Here is a 12728-nt window from a genome sequence, read left to right as displayed (position 1 = left end):
TTTCCTTCAGACCTAACATGTGGTAATACAGTAATTTTGTGTTCTTTAGCTTGTCTGCTGCTTTTGAAAATTCTTTTCAACAGTTAACAAATATTGATGAATCCAATTGGAAAAAATAATGTTTACCTATTCATTAGTTCCAAGTCTGTGATAGATAAATACGTGGGACCATTGTAGTTTCTAGAATAATTACATTTAAAATCCCCGGCACCTTGCAAAAATATTTATTCAATTCATATTTTGCTTTTTACGTTATCAACACATATTAGTTTAGAGAGTTTAGCACAAATCACTAACTAGACCAGTATTAGTAATCCATTGGTAATTCCAAGTCTCACATTGGATCATCTTGAAAATAGTTCATGGGTTGCTATTTTTTTCATTAGTTATATATGTCATGCCGAATCAACATTATTTTCAGAAGTCATTCCTCTTTATTTTATTGCCCTTTTGTGTCACTTTCTTTTTCTAATTATAAAAGTAATATATGTTCATGATGCAAGTTCAGATATTAAAGTAATCATTCCTGATAAACTTAACCCCTGGAAATAATCACCATTTACAGTCTGGTGTATTATTTTCAGTTGCTGCATTTATTAATAAAAATATTTTCTCTTTTCAGTTGGTCAGAGGTAGGGGCACCCCATCTTCATTTCCCTCAGTGGCACTTTCTTCCAGAAAATTTGCTGACAATATGTTTTTTTTGTCTGCTAAGATAACTGGGAATTTCATTACCCTGATAGGAAATTTTGATTTTTATTCCTAGTTTTGCTGTTTCTCACTTCTTGCAGTGTTGGATTTATTGGGCACTGGATGACAACACTCTGTAGTGCTATACAGATTTCCTAGCATGTTCAGATATACATTAACCATGCATAGAAAGGTTGTAGAAAGCTTAATGACTTTGCCCAAGTTAGCTAACATGTGACTAGCCACGATTTAAAATCCCTTCTGATTATACCTATACCTAGGTGAATGCTTCTGGTCCCATGACTTTAAATACCATCTGTATTTGAGATGACTCTCAAATTTGTATCTTTAGCCCTGCCTTCCCCCCTGAGCATCAGACTTGTATATGCAATTTAAAAAAATACATCTCCGCCTCAGTGGCATCTCAAACCTTGACTTGGCAATAAAGAGAATGCTTGATGTCCTCACCGCTACCTTTTTTCTCCCAAAGACTTCTCCATTTTAGCTATTGGCATCATTAGCTATCCATTTGCCTAAGCACAAACCTTGGAATAACCTTTGGTTTTTCTCTTCTTCAAGCGTGACATCAATCCATCAGCACATGCTGATTCTAACTACGTTTCCCTAACATAAGTTCATCTCTTACCTAGGCTAACATAATCACATCCCAATTGGTTTTCCTGCTTCCCCTCTGTCTGTCATCACCATTATGTGCTATCCTATTACCTTTTTATTTTTTTCATTATATTTAACAATATCTGGTATTATTGGCTTTTGGATCTATTGTCTGTCTTACTTTCCTTCTAGAATGTAAGCTCTGCAAGGCAGAAACTTTTATCTTGTCACCACTGAATTCCCAAGACCTAGAACACTGCTGGCAGGTAGGTTTCGTGTTGAACCTGTAAACAAACAAATTAATTAATAGAAGAAGTCTGGTGCTTGTTCAGTAGTTGGGAATTCAGGAAAATTATTCCTTTGCTGGTTTTCTCAGCGCTGTTTTGTATAGCGTTGAAAGAACTGAAAAACTTTTATTTAATAATGTGTTCTTGAGATTGATATTAGAGTCTTACTATCTTAGATATACAGTATCACTTAGGCCTTGCTGAATGCATTTTATGCTCCCTGAGATCTTTTTGGGAGATTTTCTGTGGAAATCTGAAAAGGAAACCATCACAGTGCTTTCTCAGAGAAGCAAGGCTCAACAAATGACTGGGAAGAAACTTTTGCTGGTTGAGAGAGGTATTCAGTATGTGCTTCAACAATGATGTAAAAGGGAACAAAGAGAAGTGAATGCAAAACATCTTTATTTGCTTTGGACTGCCCTTCTTCCACTAAGGCTAACTTTGAATAAAGAGGAACTCGATACCGGGCCAATGAATAAATTTTTAAAACTGGAAACTTAAAATGAAGGTTTGAGGATCCTGAAATACTATATATTTTAAAAAATCAATGATTCTTTTAAGAAATGGAAAACAAAGTGAGGGAAGAGTGGGTAGAGAGATTGATTGGTCATTCTATATCTAGTGTAATGGAAAAGGTATTTTATGTCAGCAAGATCTGGGTTTTGATTCTAGTCTTGCCACTAGCTGGCCACATGACCTTGGAAGTCTTGCTTCTGAAATCTAGGCTTGTTATTTCTGTTGGTGGTTTAGGATGATCACATGAGATGAATCTTGGGAAATAATTCTTACAATTATAAAGCACAATACAAGTGTAATATATTATCCTGATTATCATTATCTCACCATTCTAGTATGAGGATCCAGGGCTTCATTCTCTTGCTGTTTTCAACTTTGTGGTCCCAGAACTCCAATGGCTACAAAGATGCCAAGATCTGAACTCAGAGATTCATGAAACAGCTCTAAATAGTTTTAAATTACTTCCTTGGGAAATTTTTGCTTGCTTATGTGTATCTGAGATTAACAACAGTAAAAACACCTTTTATATAGCACCATCAGTGAGGCTTTATGTCTTTATTATAAATTTTGGAGCATCCTCCAGGCTCTCAAAATGAAATCTCTGGATCTACTGAAGAGAGAGAGAGAGAGAGAGACAGCAAGGACTTTCATGTCTTTAAAAGCAATTACAGGCTCAGGTCTCTGAAAAAGTATTAAGTGCCAAGACTGACGCCTCTGCAACCATTTATTCTTGACATTTTTTCAACTTTTTTTTAAGCCAGACTATTGATGCATTTTAATACCATTAGTATTTGTTAAAATTAGTTCAGCAGTATTATTAATTTGTCTTCTTAAAATAAAAGGCAGGAAAACAGTATTATGCATGTATTTAAATAAGTCCCCTTTCCAGATATTGGAAGGTATGTTTTTAAGTATTCTGGAGAAAAGTCATTTTAAAAAAATTCCCAAGCAGACCATTTTGCTTTAGAAATATTGAAGATGCAATATGTGAATCATATTTGGATTTTAAAGCAGGATATTAAACTTCACAGTAAAAATGATTCCATAGTTGTTAAAGTCCAAAGAGAGGTTTACAAAGCCAGCAGACAGAGAAACTGAAATTCACTTGGAGAGGTAAATGATACAGGAATGGAAACATTGAATAAATAACTTTACAGCAATTTTTCTTGATGTTATTTTATCCCTTAAAGGCAGACAGATCATTAAAATTTAAATTGTATTAAAAATATTCTCTATAAAAATATGTAACCCAATAAAATGAATGTTGAGTCAGCCACATGTATTTCTTTCCAAACCCATAATTTGGATTTGGATTGGATTTCCAAACCCACAATACTAAATTTATTTAGTATTTTGAAATTCATATTTGCTAGGCAGTGCATCTTAGTAAATTAAAATATATATATTCCCATTACTTAGTTCATGTAAATAATCCTAAAGGTGAACTGAATTGGCCTTACTGAAATGGAGGCTCATGCCAGGGCTGACCAGGGAAGGTGAAGAGAGGATAAGAGACATTTTATCTTCATGCATTTGTGTCTTTGCATTTGCTGTTTCTCTCCTGGATGCGTTTCCCATCCTGGGTCATTTGCTTAAATTCATACCAATTTTTTTTAGCATCTATTTCAAGCACCCTGTTCTCCACTATGACTTCACTAACATCTCTAGATAGATAGTTGCTCCTTTCTATTGCTGCCTTGTATGTAACTCTGTTATTGCATGTAACACATCATCAATAATTTGCTTACATTTCTGTTGCTTTTGTATTTCCAGTACCTACCTTAGTGCTTGACATATAGTAGGAACTTAATAAATGTCTGCTGAGTGAATAAATAAAAAAGTGAGTGATAGCTCCTGATCACTGCATAACATAGATACAACTCATAAAGTTGTGATTCCTGGCCTCATCCTTGTGGGGCAAGTAGGGGTGGTGGGACAGAGGCTACCCAGAAGATGAGCAGAGGGATGGGTTGATTATGCAATAAAAAACATTCATTCAGCTTCTGGCACTGTGCCAGGTGCTGTGGGGGAAACTGCAGAGATGTGAGGTACATTGTATCTGCTTTCAGGGGTTTACCAGTTAGGTTTAAGGGCCTAATTTACCTGTATGAATCATCTAGAGGGAAATTGAAGGCTAAGTTGTAAGACTTGACTGTGTGTCTATGAGGAAGTTAGAAAAGTTAGAAACCCACATGAGTTGAAGGAGCTTGGAAAGGCTTCATGAGGAGCCACAAGTTAATTTGGGCTCAGCAGTATTGACTGAAGGAAGGGCTGATGAAGTGGCAAGCCTTGGGCTAGGTGGGAGTTGAATGGGTGGCTGTGTGGGAATTGGCTTGTGGAGCAGTGTTTACTCTGGGAGACCACAGACACTTTCTACACCTATGGATGGATTTTAGAGATGCTTTGAACCCCTGGAATTATTTGCAAAATGTTGTATGTATGTTTATATGAGCAGTTTTCCAGGGAGAATTCTCAGCTTTGAAAGAAGTAGATGCAGATTTTAAAAGAATGTTACGTTTTGTAGTTGTAATCACGAATAGATAGCATTATCATTATTTATCTTTTCATGAAGTCTTAAAGAAAGGGAAAAAGGAAGAATTCGATGGGGTAGGGAGGTGAAGGGAGGAGGGAGATTCAGGCTAACAATATAGGTATCAATATTTATTAAATGATCTTTCCCTGAAAGTGTATCACTAACATGCTGTATCTTTAGCTGATTGTCAAAAGAGATCATCTAAGCGATGGAGGCTACACTGCCTGTTTGAGAGAAACTACTGAACTAAAAGTGAATGAAAATGTATCCCATTGTTGCCCAAATGAAAATATACTTAATTCAAAGGCAGAAATAATTTTTAAAAATTGTTAGTGCTAGAAAGATGAGGTACTTATAAAAAAAAAGAATGTATTTCAACCAGATCATGTAAAAGTATGCCCATTCTCCCACTGATTTTTCTTCTACTTGTTAATAGTTTTGCTTTTTATACTTAGCACGTTAGCATATTTGAAGTTTATGACATCAAGTAGTGACTCAAGTTATTTTAATGGAAAGCAAGCCATGTTAAGATCACTTCTTGAACAACTTATGCTTTTGTCATTGACATGATATGCCTAATTGAGGTTTATGTTGTATATATCCTGATTGGGGTTCACTGAGATTTTTGGATTTGTAGATTAAAGTATAAATTAAATTTTGGAACTTTAAAAAATAAAAATAAAAAATAAAAATAAAAATTGTTAGTGCTTTAACCAGCAAACATTATTTTTTAAGGATTATTCTATTTAGGTTTTTGAATGTAGGGATTTGCCTCATAATGAAAAATCTGCATTTCATCATAAAAACTGAATAAAATGAACATGACTTGGTTATTTGCCATAGATGCGGATTCTTTTAATATTGGATGCTCAGTTTGTATAGAAAACATTTGGATTGGAGCCCCTCTTTGGGCCATTGCCAACTAGAGGTTAACATACTAATATATCAGAGATAGGAGTGATGGATTTCTACTTCTGGGTGAGTGTTACGCTATCACATGCCCTGAAGTGATAGCTCTATCATGTTGCACTTGTGAGTTAAGGAGGAAGGAAAGAGATCTATGAAAAAATAAGCTGTTCCTTTGTTTCCTGGCTTGTTCCAAAAAGGATTGCAATAAAAAAGAGTTTCATATTATTGGTTTATGTAATTGATAAGAGCCCAGTAATTGAGGAACAAAAAAGTTGTTAAGTTTATGCAAACGAATAATACAAAAGGGATTTTCCCATAATTCTGTCTTTAGGAGAGTAATTAATTGGATAATAGTTAAAGAAGATAGTAATGTTGAGAGAGGGAATGGGTATATAAACCTCAATTATATCTTAAACATTAGTAAGCCATATTTTTACATAGAATTCAGTTTAATTGGAGGACCTGAGAAATTTGTTGACACTGGAAACTTGTGCATTTTTGATTTATAAACCTGAAATATGCATAACTAATGTTAATTTAATAATGTTGAATTTTAATAGCCTTAAAGTCAAGCATTAAGAAAAATGCTCAGATCATACAATTTTATGAGAAATAGACTATTCAACTCTTAATGATTCAACATAAAGGGCCACTTCAGTGAATGTTCAAAATGTATTATCATTTCTGTGGTGATCTAATCTTATTTATTGAATCTGGTAACATATATTTATGTATATATGAATATGAGAATCATAATATATATTTTAATACATATATTATTACATTATTCTGTGTGATATACTTTTTGAGTTCTTAATATCTTATATTTTCTATAAAGTCATATATGTGGCAGATACATATATGGAGATATTTCAGATTATTGTATTGCAAGCTGAGGAATGTAGTATCTTCAGAACTTGCCACTCGCTAGGGACGAGGTTGGAATGAGAAAGTGTATTGGCCTCATGGCCATTCCTAAGTCTTGGGGCCGAAGGCTGGAGGTTGGCCCTAGTGAACAAATTACTTGGAGGATCCAGAAGTGGCTAGTGCACAGGAGACAGTGCAATCCATTCCCAATGGGGAGCAGTGGGTCATGACTAGATGAACCATATACATCATCAGTTCTGAAAATGAGGCTGATTAAAGGGCATTCAGGAGCAGGGTGAATGAAGCTTCTCTGGGGAAGGAGAGAAGGTCCAGGCCTTTGTAAACAGGATTGAGTTTTCTAGGTTGCCCAGTCCCAGGTTGACTTTGGCTGGAATTAAAAGTCATGGTTCAGGTAGTTCACCTTTTATAGTTTCGTGCTTATTAACATAAATTTACTTTTATTTTGAATACATTTTGCTATAATTAGTTAAAACAACTATAGTAACAAGATGCTTAACTCTCACTCTATAAACAATAGCATTAAAAAGGGAATATGGAACAAACAACAATCTATTTATGAAGAACAGATCAGTGGTTGCAGCTAGGGTGGGAGCAGTGACTATAAAGGGGTAGCAACAGGAGGTTTCTTGGGGTCATGGAACTGTTCTGGATCCTGATAGCGGTGGTGTTTACACACATCTATATGCATTAAAATTCATAGAATCATCTGCCCCAAAAGTCCATTTAACTATATGATAATTGTTTTTAAAAAGCAAAAAATGCTAGCAGGGAGATAAAAAAAAAATTTTTTTTTTTTTTTTGAGATGGAGTCTCACTCTGTCACCCAGGCTGGAGTGCGGTGGCACGATCTCAGCTCACTGCAACCTCTGCCTCCGAGGTTCAAGCAATTCTTCTGCCCCAGCCTACTGAGTAGCTGGGACTGCAGGCGTGTGCCACCACACCCGGCTAATTTTTTGTGTTTTTAGTAGAGACGGGATTTCACTTTGTTAGCCAGGATGGTCTCAGTCTCCTGACCTTGTGATCTGCCCACCTCGGCCTCCCAAAGTGCTGGGATTACAGGCGTGAGCCACCGTGCCCAGCCAGAAATGTTTAATATATCAAATATACACAACAGAACAAAGTAAATCCTAACAGTCCTAGAAGGCTATAGGAAAGCCAGAGTCCTAAAAGTATGCCATTTGCCTGTTTCTGAATGTCTTAGGTTGGTGGAAGGCACATTTTACCTGGAAGCTGAAAATGATTTGGTCCCCTAGTTCTTCTTTTATCTTGCTTTCAAAAATAGACCTGTCTTCCTTCCTTTCTTCTTTCCTCCCTCTCTTCTCTTTCTTTCCATCATTCCTCCCCTCCTTACTCTCTTTCTTTCTTAAGTTCATGCTATCTGACATGGTGAAGTGGCATTCTAGATTACTTTTTTTTTTTTTTTTGGTCACAGGTGCCTACTGGTGGAAGGGACATGAAGGGAGGATGAGAAGCTGGTCTAGCTCTGCTCCAATCCTGAGGGTGGACAGTTGAGCCAGAATAAAACCAACAGTGAAGCCTCACTGCTTACCAGAATACACTTGTGTAGTGCCTACACTACCTGTAGGCCTTCTTGTTTCAGGCAGTAAAGTGTTGTTCTGGAGCTGAGCACCTGCTTTGAGTTAGAATTGAGACAGGCACCAGAAGTTGGATGCAGTCCAGACTGATCAGAGGACCCTTGGAACAGACTTTAAGTTGACCTTGACCCTTTAGTCTTCTTTGGATTGGACTTCCCAGGATTACTCTGTCCCTTTGAAAAAATATATTTGTGTCTTGGGCCTGAACCAAATTTTAATCAGTCTCCTAGAAATTGTGAAGGGCTGCTACGGCATGGCACAACATGGCCTGTTTTCTCAATATTGTCTCTTTAACTTCTCATTTACTTGGCAACCTGATTTCTGATTTTCTGAATGGGTGTTGCTGTGGACATTTGCCCAGAAAACAGCTCTGAGTGAGGGACTATCAGAGAGAATTTTATGTCTCTGGGGAAGGGAAAGGTTAACTTTTATTTCCAAGAGGACTGGCTGCATGAGTTCTTGGATGCAGCAGTCCCCAGGAGAGTGTGGTGTGTTGAGCTGCGGCTAGTGTGTGTAGTTCCACACAGGCAGGAGTGGGCTGTGCAGAGCTACTTGTTTACAACAGCTTCCTGAATCTGCTAATACCAGACTGAGTGAATGAAAGATTAGTTTGAAGTTCTTGACCCATATTCTTTACATTAAACATTGATGACCATTTTTTCTTTCAGTCCTTCCTCTATGTTATTCTGGATTTGAAATCTCTAGCTATGAGATAATATTAACTGAAATTCTTGACATTTGCCAACCCTAGTCACAACCCTTGCTATAGATCATTTCAACATAAAGCATTTGTCTTTTAGCTTGTCTGAAAATATACTGCAGTATGTTGCTGGTAATGGATTTCTTGGAGTTGAACCACTGGGTAGAGGATTTGTGATTGGAGTTTACCATCTGATTTATATGTTCTATGGTCATGATAACTCAGATTTGCAGATCTGGGTACTACTGGGACTGTGGGGCTATTGTGCCTGACTTAATTGCATATTTAAATGTAAGGCTAGAAGTAAAGCTGAAAAAGCAGATGGATTTGGAAAATGAGATTGTCCTGTTTTGAGGTCATATGGAAAGCCAAGAAATTGCTGGAGCAGCTCTGACAGGGATTTCAGGAAAACAGGCTGGTAATATTTCCACTTCTCTCAGCTTGCAGTCTGGCTGAAAATGTAGTAAGATCAGCCTTTTCCAAAGGTCTTGGTATTTCTGCAGCTGTTTTCAGAAAGCCTTGAAAGTGAAAAGCAAAGGAGTCCACAGAATCTCAAGTATCCATGCTGCGATCACTAAAGCTCTTGGATGATCTAAGTGGAAAAGAGCTGAAGCCATGTAAGTGAAGGTGTGTATGACACAGTGCATGTGTGGAGTCTGCTCTTTCAGATATGACATCATGCCTGTGGCCCCTAAAAGCTTCCAGGAAAGCATCGGCTTGACAGCGAGGATGCCAAAAAGTCCTTGATAGGAGCTCTGCACATTATATTTCCACTTTCTATTATTTTAGATTCTTTTTTGTTCCATTCACCTGAGTCAGCTGGGCCATCTGCCTAAGCCAGCCAACATCTCACATTTTCTAATTGGTCTAGTTAGTCCAGGGTTAATATGTCACTTACTATCACTAATGAGAGACTGTACTTGCTAGACTCGTAAAGCATTTTTAATGAATGCTTCCAGTATTATGATTCCTGTTCTACAGAAAAAGAAACCAGGTTTCAGAGAATTTATGTGATTTGTACAAATTATTTGAACAGACTAGTGGATCATGAGGGCTATGGAATGTATATTTTATACTGTCAGCCACCAACTTTCAAGTGGTTGAAGCTCTCCACATATGTAATGTGTTTAAAAGGAAGTTTAAAATAATAGAAATGACTAGATTGTGTCAGTGATTTTTAAATATTCTGCAAATGAAACTTAAGTAAAAGTTCAATATGTTAAAGCTACAAGTTCTATTTTAGCATGAATTTATTTCACAAGTTCAGGTTTCTAATAACTACTTATTTTCAAATTAACCAGTAACATTAACGAAGCTATTTATGAACACAAGTATTTGAAATCTAGATTTGTAGATGTGAGTTGGAGCCTTAATATCTAATATATTTTAAAGTTTTGTTCGGTTGTCCCCTATTGAAAAAAAAACTGATTTACAGATAAATTCTTGAAAATAGGTATAATTTTCTTAAAAGCTAAGCCTACTGAAAATATTATTCAATCCGATTGAATCAGACACTTGAGAAATTATTAACAGGTAGTTTTGGACCCACTTTGAATCACTATCTAACTATACCTGAAAATATTCATTTTTCCTCTTCTCTCCTAAGCCCAGTCCAATTACCATCCTCTGAAACAGCACTTGTCAAGGTCCCTAGACCTCTGTGTAGCCAAATCTGTCCATAAATTCTCAGTTCTCACTTCATGGGACCCATCATCAGCGTCTGACACTCTTGATCACTCCACTTACTCTCCAAGGCTCGCGCTCTCCTGGCTTTCTTCCCATCTCAAAGGCCACTTCTCAGCTTCCTTTCTGTGCCCCCGTCATTGTCCTGACTATCTCAAACTCCCTATCAGTCCTTTTCAACCTGGTTTCTCATCTGAACCAAGGACACAAAAAATGATTCCAGAGAATATTTTCTCAACTTTTTCCAAGGAAAATAACTAGTTCTAGGTGCATAGGAAGGAAGTTAATCCATCACATACAATGGGTGCCTTAGGGCTTTGTCTTAATGTTTCTTCACATAACTTCAGTTGACAAAAGTTGCCAGGCTCAATCCACAAACATTAGGCATCTGATGCATTTTCATGACCTTAACTTCATCTATATATTGACAACTCCCAAATTTATATCTCCAGCCCAGGCCTCTATCTGAACACAAGATAATGTTCTCTCCAATTTGATGCAACCTCTTGTAAATATCTGACATCTCAAACTTCTCATGTTCAAAAACAAAACCCGATCTTTCCTCCAAAAACTGTTCCACTCAGAGTTGTCATCTCTCAGGCCCCAAATTTTAGTCATCCCTGAACTTCTGGTCTTTCTCTCACATCTTTCATCCAATCCTTTGGCAAATCCTACTGTACCTATGTTTCAAATACATCCAGAATCTGACCAATTCTTGCCACCTTTACTTCTACCACCCTGACCTAAGCCACATCATTCTCTAGAGCTTGAACTATTCTAGTTGCCTCCTAACTGGCCTCCCTGCTTTCATTGTTGGACCTCTACAGTCTATTTCAAACACAGCAGCCAAATTGATCCAGTCCTTTGCTCAAAATTCTCCAGTAGCTCCCAATTACAATGTGTATGGTAAAAGCTGGAAACCTTACAATGGCCTACGTGATCTGTAGTGCCTCTTTCCTGACTGCTGCAGTCTTTTTGCTGTTCTTACAATACATTGAGCAACTTCCACCCAGGGCACTTTCCCCTGCTCCCGCCCCAAACCCCCATGGCTTACTGCTCATTTCTTTCAAGTCTTTGCTTAGATGATACCTTATCAGTGAGGCCTTTCCCTCCCAACCTTTTAAAAATTGTAACGGCCCTAATCACTCACTATCCCCATTCCATTGCTTATTTCTCCCTATTGTGTTTATTATTTTCTAATATTTTACATGGTTTGCTTATTTATTTTTATTGTCTTCCTTTTCTACTAGTGTGCAGTTTCCTCAAGGGCAGAGATTTTGTCCATCTTGTCCACTACTATATGCCAAGTGTTTGGAACAGTTTGCACAGAGGAATGGTTCCTGAATGAATTGAATGCATGGTGAGCGTTTAATTTGAAATTTGAAATGTGATTAATGGAATTTTAATCATTTTAAATTCTCCTTGTATTGCACAAAATGCTTCTTAAATGCACGTTATAACATCATGAGATATTCAATCCAGATACCCCAGTGCCCACTCCTGCTAAATATTTACTCAAAGGTTAAAAACCGTCATTGGTTTTGTATGCTGAGGCCAAATTTGAATTTTTAGTTGCGTGCTGGTACTTCATCTGCAGATGTAGGTATCATGCATTTCAACCCTACATTGCTAAGTTAATCTAATTGAGTATATTGAAAATATCAGTAGGATTCCAAGTATCTCAGTTCTCTCCCTTCCCCACTGTACTCTGTGTGAGTTGTAGCAGGGCTGGTCCCTGCAGGTTGCATTTCTCTTGGTTAGGCATCTTTCTGTCTGGGTTGACCTAATTGCAGGCAGTAATGCATGATGAGAGGCAGCTTGGAGAAGCCAGGGGATTTTCCCCTCCTTGTCTGCTGCTGTCAGCTTCCTGCCATGGCCACAGCTTCTGTCAAATGATTCCATCCTAGTGTGTGAGCCAGCTCACACCAGTTCATGAGGGACAATTTTGTTTATTTTTTTCAACTCCATGTTTATGTTTTTCCAACTCCATCAATATCACATTGATGACTTAAAATAGGCCAAATCCTGGCTTTCCACGGACAGAGAACCAATTTGTTAAACATTGACCAGCACACCCTGGTGGGCTCAGCCCTTGCGTTCTGTAACACCCCTTTTTCCTTTTCTCTCTGGTCTAGGAGTGGTAGTGGCTTCCAACTGTTGCTAATCCCTGGCTTATTCACTCTTCCCTGTTTAGGACTCAATTCCTTGGTCACCTTTGTAAAGAATTTCCTGCATTAATTCTCTTCCCTTTTAGAAACAGGAAATGATTTCTGTTTTCCTATACTTTGATACAATGCCTAAAATAGAACAAC

The 12728-nt window shown here is 37.4% G+C and overlaps 1 protein-coding gene across 9 annotated transcripts in view; it reads left to right on the top strand.

Annotated features, from left to right (window-relative positions):
• The window catches only part of RGL1 (ral guanine nucleotide dissociation stimulator like 1), a 291840-nt gene that overhangs the window by 49728 nt on the left and 229384 nt on the right, over positions 1-12728 (top strand). For 6 of the 9 annotated variants that reach the window (XM_014342149.4, XM_014342153.4, XM_055110611.2 and 3 more), the window contains exon 2: positions 11667-11776. The exons of 2 other annotated variants lie outside the window; for them this stretch is intronic. The gene's annotated coding sequence lies outside the window, so the exon portion shown is untranslated. Of the gene's footprint in view, positions 1-7605; positions 9361-11666; positions 11777-12728 lie in introns of those variants that run through there. One more of the 9 variants, XM_055110620.2, reaches the window with a different exon arrangement.

The sequence above is a fragment of the Pan paniscus genome, chromosome 1 (assembly GCF_029289425.2).
Source record: "Pan paniscus chromosome 1, NHGRI_mPanPan1-v2.0_pri, whole genome shotgun sequence".
NCBI classification, from domain to species: Eukaryota; Metazoa; Chordata; class Mammalia; order Primates; family Hominidae; genus Pan; species Pan paniscus.
Note: the sequence above shows the minus strand (reverse complement) of the source record. Positions and strands in the feature narration are given on the sequence as shown.